The sequence below is a fragment of the Trachemys scripta genome, chromosome 1 (genome assembly GCF_013100865.1).
Source record: "Trachemys scripta elegans isolate TJP31775 chromosome 1, CAS_Tse_1.0, whole genome shotgun sequence".
Lineage (NCBI taxonomy): Eukaryota > Metazoa > Chordata > Testudines > Emydidae > Trachemys > Trachemys scripta.
The window spans coordinates 162,880,298-162,889,191 of NC_048298.1; the positions used below are offsets into that span (position 1 = coordinate 162,880,298).

General features: G+C 46.0%; 1 protein-coding gene across 3 annotated transcripts in view; it reads right to left on the bottom strand.

Annotated features, from left to right (window-relative positions):
• The window catches only part of RIOX2 (ribosomal oxygenase 2), a 31,969-nt gene extending 24,991 nt beyond the window's left edge, over positions 1-6,978 (bottom strand). Inside the window, exon 1 of one of the 3 annotated variants that reach the window (XM_034791470.1) lies at positions 6,749-6,978. The gene's annotated coding sequence lies outside the window, so the exon portion shown is untranslated. Of the gene's footprint in view, positions 1-6,694; positions 6,714-6,748 lie in introns of those variants that run through there. The other 2 variants (XM_034791452.1, XM_034791454.1) reach the window with 2 other exon arrangements.
• Positions 6,979-8,894: the final 1,916 nt, after the last annotated feature.

Genomic DNA, 8,894 nt, shown 5'->3' on the forward strand with positions numbered 1-8,894 from the left:
GTCTCATACTATAGAATTAGAATTTATAATCCCTATTCCATGATGAAATATCTTTGAGCTACAATGTATCTTTTTGAGGACAAAACCTATCGAAAGCATTTTATCAAAAAAAATTGAATAAAAAAATCCAATTATTAAAAAAAAAAATCATTGATTTTTATCCACCCTGGTTTATACTGTCACTAGGAACCTTTCATTACAGACTAGTAACTGTACAGTTGAAACTCATTTATTTTGCTCTTCTAGGTAGACAAAAAGCTTGCGTGTCATTATGTAAAAACAAAGTCAATTCATCACATTGCTTCAACAGGTGGAAGTTTAAAGCAACACTTTAAAAAGGCTGAAAGGTAGCACATAGTGTAGTGGGAAGAAGTAAAAATGCTGAAAATGTTAAGATCTACTACTGACTTTTTCTATACATCAATAACACAAATGTAAACAAGTTTAAGTATCTTGTACTTTTAAGAGCTATACCAATCACACCAACCTCTTGGCACATTTACCTGTTTTTAAATGGAAACTTTAAATGTAAACTAGGTCTGTCGATTAATAGCAGTTAACTCACGCGATTAACTTAAAAAAATTAACTGCGATTAAAAAAAACAATTGATTAATCGCACTGTTAAACAATAGAATACCAACTAACATTTATTAAATATTTTTGGAGGTTTTTCTACATTTTCAAATATAGCAATTTCAATTACAACATAGAATACAAAGTGTACAGTGCTCACTTTATATTATTTATTACAAATATATGCACTGTAAAAATGATAAACAAAATAAATTGTATTTGTCAATTCACCCCATACAAGTACTGTAGTGCAATCTCTTTATTGTGAAAGTGTAACTTACAAATGTAGATTTTTTGTTACATAACTGCACTCAAAAACAAAACAATGTAAAACTTTAGAGCCTACAAGTCTACTCTGGCCTACTTCTTCTTGGCCCAATTGCTAAGACAAACAAGTTTGTTTACATTTACGGGAGATACTGCTGACTGCTTCTTATTTACGCCATCTGAAAGTGAAAACAGGCATTCGCATGGCACTTTTGTAGCCGGCATTGCAAGGTATTTACATGCCAGATGTGCTAAACATTCGTATGCCCCTTCATGCTTCAGCCACCATTCCAGAGGACAAGCTTCCATGCTGATGAGGCTCATTAAAAAAATAATGCATTCATGAAATTTGCGACTGAACTCCTTGGGGGAGAATTGTAGGGCTTCTGTTCTGTTTTACCCACATTCTGCCATAGATTTCATGTTATAGCAGTCTCGGATGATGACCCAGCACATGGTCATTTTAAGAACACTTTCACAGCAGATTTGACAAAACGCAAAGAAGGTACCATTATGAGATTTCTAAGGATAGATAAAGCACTCAACCTAAGGTTTAAGAATCTGAAGTGCCTTCCAAAATCTTAGAGGGATGAGGTGTGGAGCATGCTTTCAGATGTCTTAAAAAAGCAACACTCCAATGTGGAAACTACAGAACCTGAATCACCAAAAAAGAAAATCAACCTTCTGCTGGTGGCATCTGACTCATAATAAAAATGAACATGCGTCGGTCCGCTCTGCTTTGGATCGTCATCGAGCAGAACCCGTCATCAGCATGGATGCATACCTTCTGGAATGGTGGTTGAAGCATGAAGGGGCATATGAATCTTTAGCACATCTGGCACGTACATACCTCACAATGCCGGCTACAACAGTGCCATGTGAACGACTGTTCTCACTTTCAGGTGACATTGTAAACAAGATGTGGGCAGCATTATCTCCTGCAAATTGTAACCAAACTTGTTTTTCTGAGTGACTGGCTGAAGTAGGACTCAGTGGACTTGTAGGTTCTAAAGTTTTACATTGTTTATTTTTGAATGCAGTTATTTTTTGTATATAATTCTACATTTGTAAATTCAACTTTCATGATAGAGATTGCACTACAGTACTCGTATTAGGTGAATTGAAACATACTATTTCTTTTGTTTCTTAAAGTGCAAATATGTGTAATAAAAAAGTGAACACTGCACACTTTGTATTCTGTGTTGTAACTGAAATCAATATATTTGAAAATGGAGAAAACATCCAAAAATATTTAAATAAATGGTATTCTATTATTGTTTAATCGTGCAATTGATTTCCTTAAGGTAAGCACTAAGGTAAACAATTTGTAGACAGGGATTTCATTTAACTAGGGTTACCATATTTTAATTTAAAAAAAGGAGGACACTCCACAGGGCCCCGGCCCTGCCCCAACTCCGATCCTTCCCTTTCCCTGCCCCTTCCCCAAAGTCCCCGCCCCAACTCTGCCCCCTCCCCTGAACGCTCCGCCCCCCTACTCCTCCCCCTCCCCTGCTTCCCGCGAATCAAATGTTCGCGGGAAGCCTGAAACAGGGAGGCAGCAGGTAAGCTGGGGCTGGGGCAGGGTGCGGCCCAGTCCGGCTCCTTCTGGCGGCCGGCCGGCCCAGGCCAAGAGGCTCTGGCCCCAGCGTCTCGCGCCTGGCTTGGCACTGGCCCCACCAGCCCCCGGCCGAGCGGCTCCGGCCACCCCGCAGCACAGGCCCCAGCGGCTCCAGCCCAGACCCAAGCCCCATGACCCCTCCCTCCCTATTTTCCCGGACATGTCCAGCTTTTTGGGGATTTCCTCCCGGACAGGGATTTGAGGCTCAAAAAGCCGGACATGTCCGGGAAAATCCGGATGTATGGTAACCCTAATTTAACAGAAGATTGGAGAACAACAGACTATATAACTTTATTGCTAAAGTGAGCAAGAAACACAAATCCAAACAGTGATATTCAATTTTTTTTTAAAGTGTTCCTGCTTAGAATTAAATCACTGAAGCCAAACAATGATCTAAGTCCAAAATTTTCAAACCAGAGTGCAGAAACTTAGGCTCATAAACAAACATTTGAGCAATGAAATAGAAGTGACCTGAATATTACTCCTGGTTGTATTCTGCGTCAAAAAATTAAAAATTCTGCACACAATATTTTAAAATTCTGCATATTTTATTTGTCAAAATAACACTATATAATCATACCAGTTTCAATTACTTTGGTAATTTATTTCAAAATACCTGTCAGCAAGTATGTCTGTAACAATACAGACACACAAAAAATTCCCCCGTATGTAGAGAGGTAAATAGGGTTACCATATTTCAACACTGAAAAAAAAAGAGGACACTCCACAGGGGCCCTGGCCCTGCCCCAGCCCCGCCCCTTCCCCACTCCCAGCCCCGCCCCAACTCCGCCCTGGCCCCGCCCCTTCCCCAAAATCCCTGCCCCAACTCTGCCCCCTCCTCTGAGCACCCTGCATTCCCCTTCCTCCCTCCCGCTCTGATCTTGGTTGGGGGATGCTAAGTGCTTCCCTGCTCCCCACTCACCCTGCAGCCTCTGTGACCCCTGCTCCCCACTCGCCCTGCAGCCCCTGCACCCCCCGCCCCTGCAGCCACTGCACCCCCTGCCTGCCCTGCCCCTGCAGCCTGAGACCCCTGCTCCCCACTCGCCCTGCAGCCTCTATGCCCCTGCCTGTCCTGCTCCTGCACCACCCACCCCTGCAGCCTGAGACCCCTGCTGCCCACTCACCCTGCAGCCCCTGTACCCCCTGCAGCCTCTGCACCCCCCGCCTGCCCTGCCCCTGCATCCCCTGCACCCCCCGCCTGCCCTGCCCCTGCAGCCTCTATGCCCCCGCTTGCCCTGCCCCCCCACTCATCCGGCAGCCTCTGCCTGCTGGGGGCTTCAGACGCTCGGCGGTGGCGCGGGTCCCTGCAGCTCCGGCCGCAGCTTCCTTCCTGCCGCCGAGCATGTTCCCCGGCCTGCCTTTCCCCACGGGAAACAGCTCCCGTGGCACCGGGTTTCGAGCTGCGTGGGGCAACAGGGCCACAGGAAAGGTCCCCACCCGCGAGGAAAGCCCGAGCCCCCCCGTTCCCCACCTGAGCATTGTAGCTGCGGCAGCTGGGCTGCGCTGCAGACCCAGTGGATCGTGCTGGGCGGACTCTGGCTTATGCCTCCCTATTTCCCCGGACATGTCCGGCTCTTTGGAAATTCCCCCTGGACGGGGATTTGAGCACCAAAAAGCCGGACGTGTCCGGGGAAATCCGGACGTATGGTAACCCTAAGTTAAAGAAACTCATACAACAATCCAGTTCGTTTCTCTCACCTCTCCCCCACAGAGCCCAGCCAGTGGGCCAACCACTCACAACCCCTCCCCAACCAGAGCCCAGCCATGAGGCCTTCCCCAGCCCAGACACTTTCACCCCCTCTACTCCAGAGGTCAGCTCAGAGCCCCTCTGGCCCAGAAACTCACAGTCCTTCCCACCAGAGCCCAGCCACAACTATCCCCAGCCCAGACATTCACACCCCTCCCCCCACCAGAGCACAGCCATGGGACCCTCCCTGGCCCAGACAGGTAACATCCCCTTCCCTCCCAGCCCAGACACTCACATCCCTTTTCCCGCCGTCCCCAGCCCACTCATTCCCTCCCAGAACCCAGCCACAGCCCTCTCTACCCCAGACTCACACCCCCGCAACCCCTTAAAGGGCTCTGGTTCTCCGCGCCTCCACCCCCTACAGGGCAGCCAGAGCGGAACAAGAACCAAAAAAAAAAAAAACGGCCGTGCCGCCTTAGGATTGGGTGGAATGCCGCCTCCAACAATCTGCCGCCGCAAGCACCAGCTTGCTCAGCTGGTGCCTGGAGCCGGCCCGGCTGCCAGGTCATTAATAAAAAAGTTAAACTGCATAGGGCCAAGAATCAATACTTGCAGGAACCCACTAGAAGCACACCTGCTCAGTGATGGTTCCCCATTTACAATTGCATTTTAAGACCTACCAGTTAACCAGTTTTTAATCCATCTAATGTGTATCATTAATTTCATATTCTAGTTTTTTTAATCAAAATGTCAGGTGGAACCCACTCTCAGGATTTGGAACACCCTGGCCTCCTGAAGATACTGGATCAAATCCCAGCAAGGTCACCTCAGGCCTTCAGCTTAGCAAGGTAGATAAACAGCATTCCATGCACAAATGTGAATGTGGAGTTTCAGATGAAACTTAAACAGATGTTCTGAAACGTCCCCACACTGTTGTACTGTGTGCCAGTTAGCTGCTGCCTTCTGCCACAGGGGGGCTTGCATTTTAATAGTACTGTATGTATGAAGTATATTAGTATTCCAGGACCTTTAAGGGATGAAAGTGGCTATCAATATAAGGTTTCAGAGTAGCAGCCGTGTTAGTCTGTATCCGCAAAAAGATTGAATCTATCTCCCTTGTAAGTATTCTCACACTTCTTATCAAACTGTCTGTACTGGGCTAGCTTGATTATCACTTCAAAAGTTTTTTTCTCTTATTAATTGGCCTCTCAGAGTTGGTAAGACAACTCCCACCTGTTCATGCTCTCTGTATGTGTTTCCTCAATATATGTTTCACTCTATATGCATCCGAAGAAGTGGGCTGTAGTCCACGAAAGCTTATGCTCTAATAAATTGGTTAGTATCTAAGATGCCACAAGTACTCCTGTTCTTTTATCAATATAGGATATTATGCAGTCTACATATAGCTTGATTGTTTAACAGTGCACGAAGCCTCTACCCCTTTAATAGGGAGGATTCTTCATCCTTTACTCCCCTCTTCTCTATCTCCTGCACATTAAACTGAACATTTTAATAGTTACTGCTTAGGCTTAGAAAGATCAGATTTTTATCAGTAAAGGTAGCTAAAATCAAATTCCCTGCACACACACAAACCAGCAACAAATTTCCATCCATTACAGAAATTTACAGATGGGCTAATTTACAGAAAAATGCTGCTTGAAAACATAAGAGTTTAATTGAAGGATATTTACTTCATTTCCACACAGGAAGTTGACTATGTGCGTGTTAGCAATTATAAAGGTTTAACTTTTTGAATCCCAACATCTATCGCAGCGGTTCTCAAACTTTTGTATTGGTGACCCCTTTCACACAGCAAGCCTCTGAGTGCGACCCCTCCCCCCCTTAAATATATAAAAAAATGTTTTTAATTTAATTTATAACAGCATTGTAATTACTGGATGCAAAGCAGGGTTTGGAGTGGAGGCTGACAGCTGGTGACCCCCCCATGTAATAATCTCACGACCCCCCTGAGGGGTCCCAACCCCCAGTTTGAAAACCCCTGGTCTATGGTCATTAAACAATTATTATCAGACCACTCCTCCTAATTTCCAACAACTGTGAACATTTAACTTGATACAAATGTTTTTAAAATGCTGAAGGCCCATCAATTTGCATAACTGTGAAACACTAAATCAGGGGAAAATGCTTTAAAACAAACATCGATATTATCCATCAACATTAACAGTAAAAACCGCATCCTGCCAAGCCCACTTGTGTCCCAGGCGCCCCCCACCCACCACACCAGCTGCAACGGGGGGGGGGGGACCACAAAGGAACAAGGGCTTTGACACCCCTTTGAACCCGAGCTGTCCCCGCCCAGCGCGGCCTGCCAGGGAATGGGGGGCAGGGCCAGCAAGGGGGGCAGAGGCACAAGCGCGTGCCCAAGGGCTGCAGCCTGGGCGGGTTTGCAGGAGCGCGGCGGGGGGCGCTACACCCCCCGGGAGCTGCGGGACGGGGGCGGCGCTGGACGGGCAGCCAGAGCGAGAGGCCGAAGTTCCGGCCCGGGCCCCTCCGGCCTCCTTCCCCCGCCGGCGGCTGCAGCTCTTGCCCGGGCTGCTCGCCACGTGGCTGCCCGAGGCGGTGGAGCCGCCGGCGCACTTACCAGCCCGGCTGCAGGGGAGCGCTCCGGGGCGGGGGACGGACCGTCACGAGGCGCGGAAAGGGCGGGCAGGAGGAGATTGAGCCATGCGGCTCTTCCTCCGCAGCTGTGCCTGGGCCGTCACGGGGGCCTCGGCTCCTCCTCCTCCCGCTGCTGGGACTCGACTGAGCCGCAGCGAGGGGTCGGGGAAAAACTCAGGCAGGAGGCAGAGTTTTGCAGGTGGCCGCGGCAGCTGGGTTATTATTCCAGCTCTCCCTGGCTTGATTTAAAATACACCCACATGGCTTGCTAATCTCCCCTGGCAAAGGGGAGGACACGCAAGGAGGAGCCGTGCGTTTTGTTTTACAAGCCCTCTCCTGGGTGTACGTGTGGAGGCTAGGAGGGGTTGAGTTGAGATAAAAGTTTGGGTGGCCTGAATGTGATGTCGAGCACATTGTGAGACCCACCGCTTCAAAAATCATGTCAGGTCCCCCATAATCACGCAGTTTTTAAAAACAACAATTGTGATCTCTGTTTGCCTCCTAGGCGTCGAGGCGTTTTACAGTTCAGCTGATTAATCGTTTTTGCAGACATGAGGGCTATAAACTTCCACTCTTTTTTTTTAAGCTAAGATTGTCACATGATCACATCCTTCCCGGAACTGGAGTTTTGAGGAAAAACACCACACATCACAAGCATATTCTCAGTAAAATCAGGATCATTGACAACACAGCAGGTAGTAAAGCCAACAGTGAGTTACGCAAGTCAGTCCAAGGATAATTGCAGTTGCAGGCTTAAGACCACAACCACTTGTGTGCTTAACTTCAGTGCATGCAAGTATTACACTTTCTCTCCAATGGGACAACTCTTGAGCTTCAAGCAAAGCATATGCATAAATATTTGCAGGATTGGGGCCAAAAACTTTACAGCACATCTTTATTTATTCTGTATATGTTATAGATAAACTATTCCAGCACTGTTTTAGAGAGTTTTTAAAATGTTTCAGAACCATGCTTTGTATCCTTCCTCCTGTTAAGACTTAGGCCCCATGCTGAAAGCTGTTTTGTACAGACATGTACTCAAGTGCTTTGCTGAATATAGATGGATTTAAGCACAGCCTTAAACATAAGAATGTGCTTAAATACTTGCTGAATTGAGGCCTTAGTTACTATGAGTCCATTTGAACAAGGTGAGAGAGAGAGAGAGAAATAAACAAATTTCTGAATGTCTACAACTAAACAGAAAACAGTTTTTCTATATAGAATAATGTCAGGATTTTACAGACTAATTTCTCATGCTATTCCCTGGCTAGTAGGGAGTCTGGGTCGCACTGGACAGGGGAGGAAATTTCCCATTCTGAATGTAACAAAACTCCCATTCCCGAGCCCTGCAGGCTCAGGAGATATCAGGCTGTAAAACCAAGGCATTCTAAAATGTATCCGATAGTTCTGCATTTTATCACCTGGATAGCAGCTCCACATATATTTACCCCATATAATACTAAGTGGAGGCGACATTCATAGGGCAAATACATTTTATCACCCATCTTCGACCACCCCATCCACTAAAGCCTTGCCTAGATTGATAAAAGAGTTAACATGATATCAAACAAGACCTAACTATGTTAGGTAATAAAATGACAATTACATCTTTGCCCCTGCTATAGACCCAGGTTAACGCCTTTTTGCACATATTCACTGGTTGTGATCTAGCCTCATGGGAAAATAACACAATTTCAACCACGGTTTGTTTTCCCAATCTATACAAGGCCTAATCCATCTCACTATGATTTATTCCAACCCCCGAGAAGATTCTTACAGCCACCATTTTAGACACAAAAATCTCAGTGAAATGGTTCCTCCTCCTTTGCCCAAACCAATCTGGAAACTACATTATAAAAATTCACAATAGATAATAAACCACACTGGAACTAGTTGTTAATTGGTCTAATACATTAAACAAGATAGAAAACTCAATTTTGATTCATTTTGCGGGGTTTCCTGTACAGAATCAATATAAATTTTAAAATTTGGCCACATTCCTCTATATTTCCAAAGCTGAGATTTGAACCATTCTAATAATAATCTACTGTCTTGGATAAACATTCAGAATCATTTTAAATATATTAATCATCCTAGAAATAATTATTTACATTTAGTAACATAGCTAG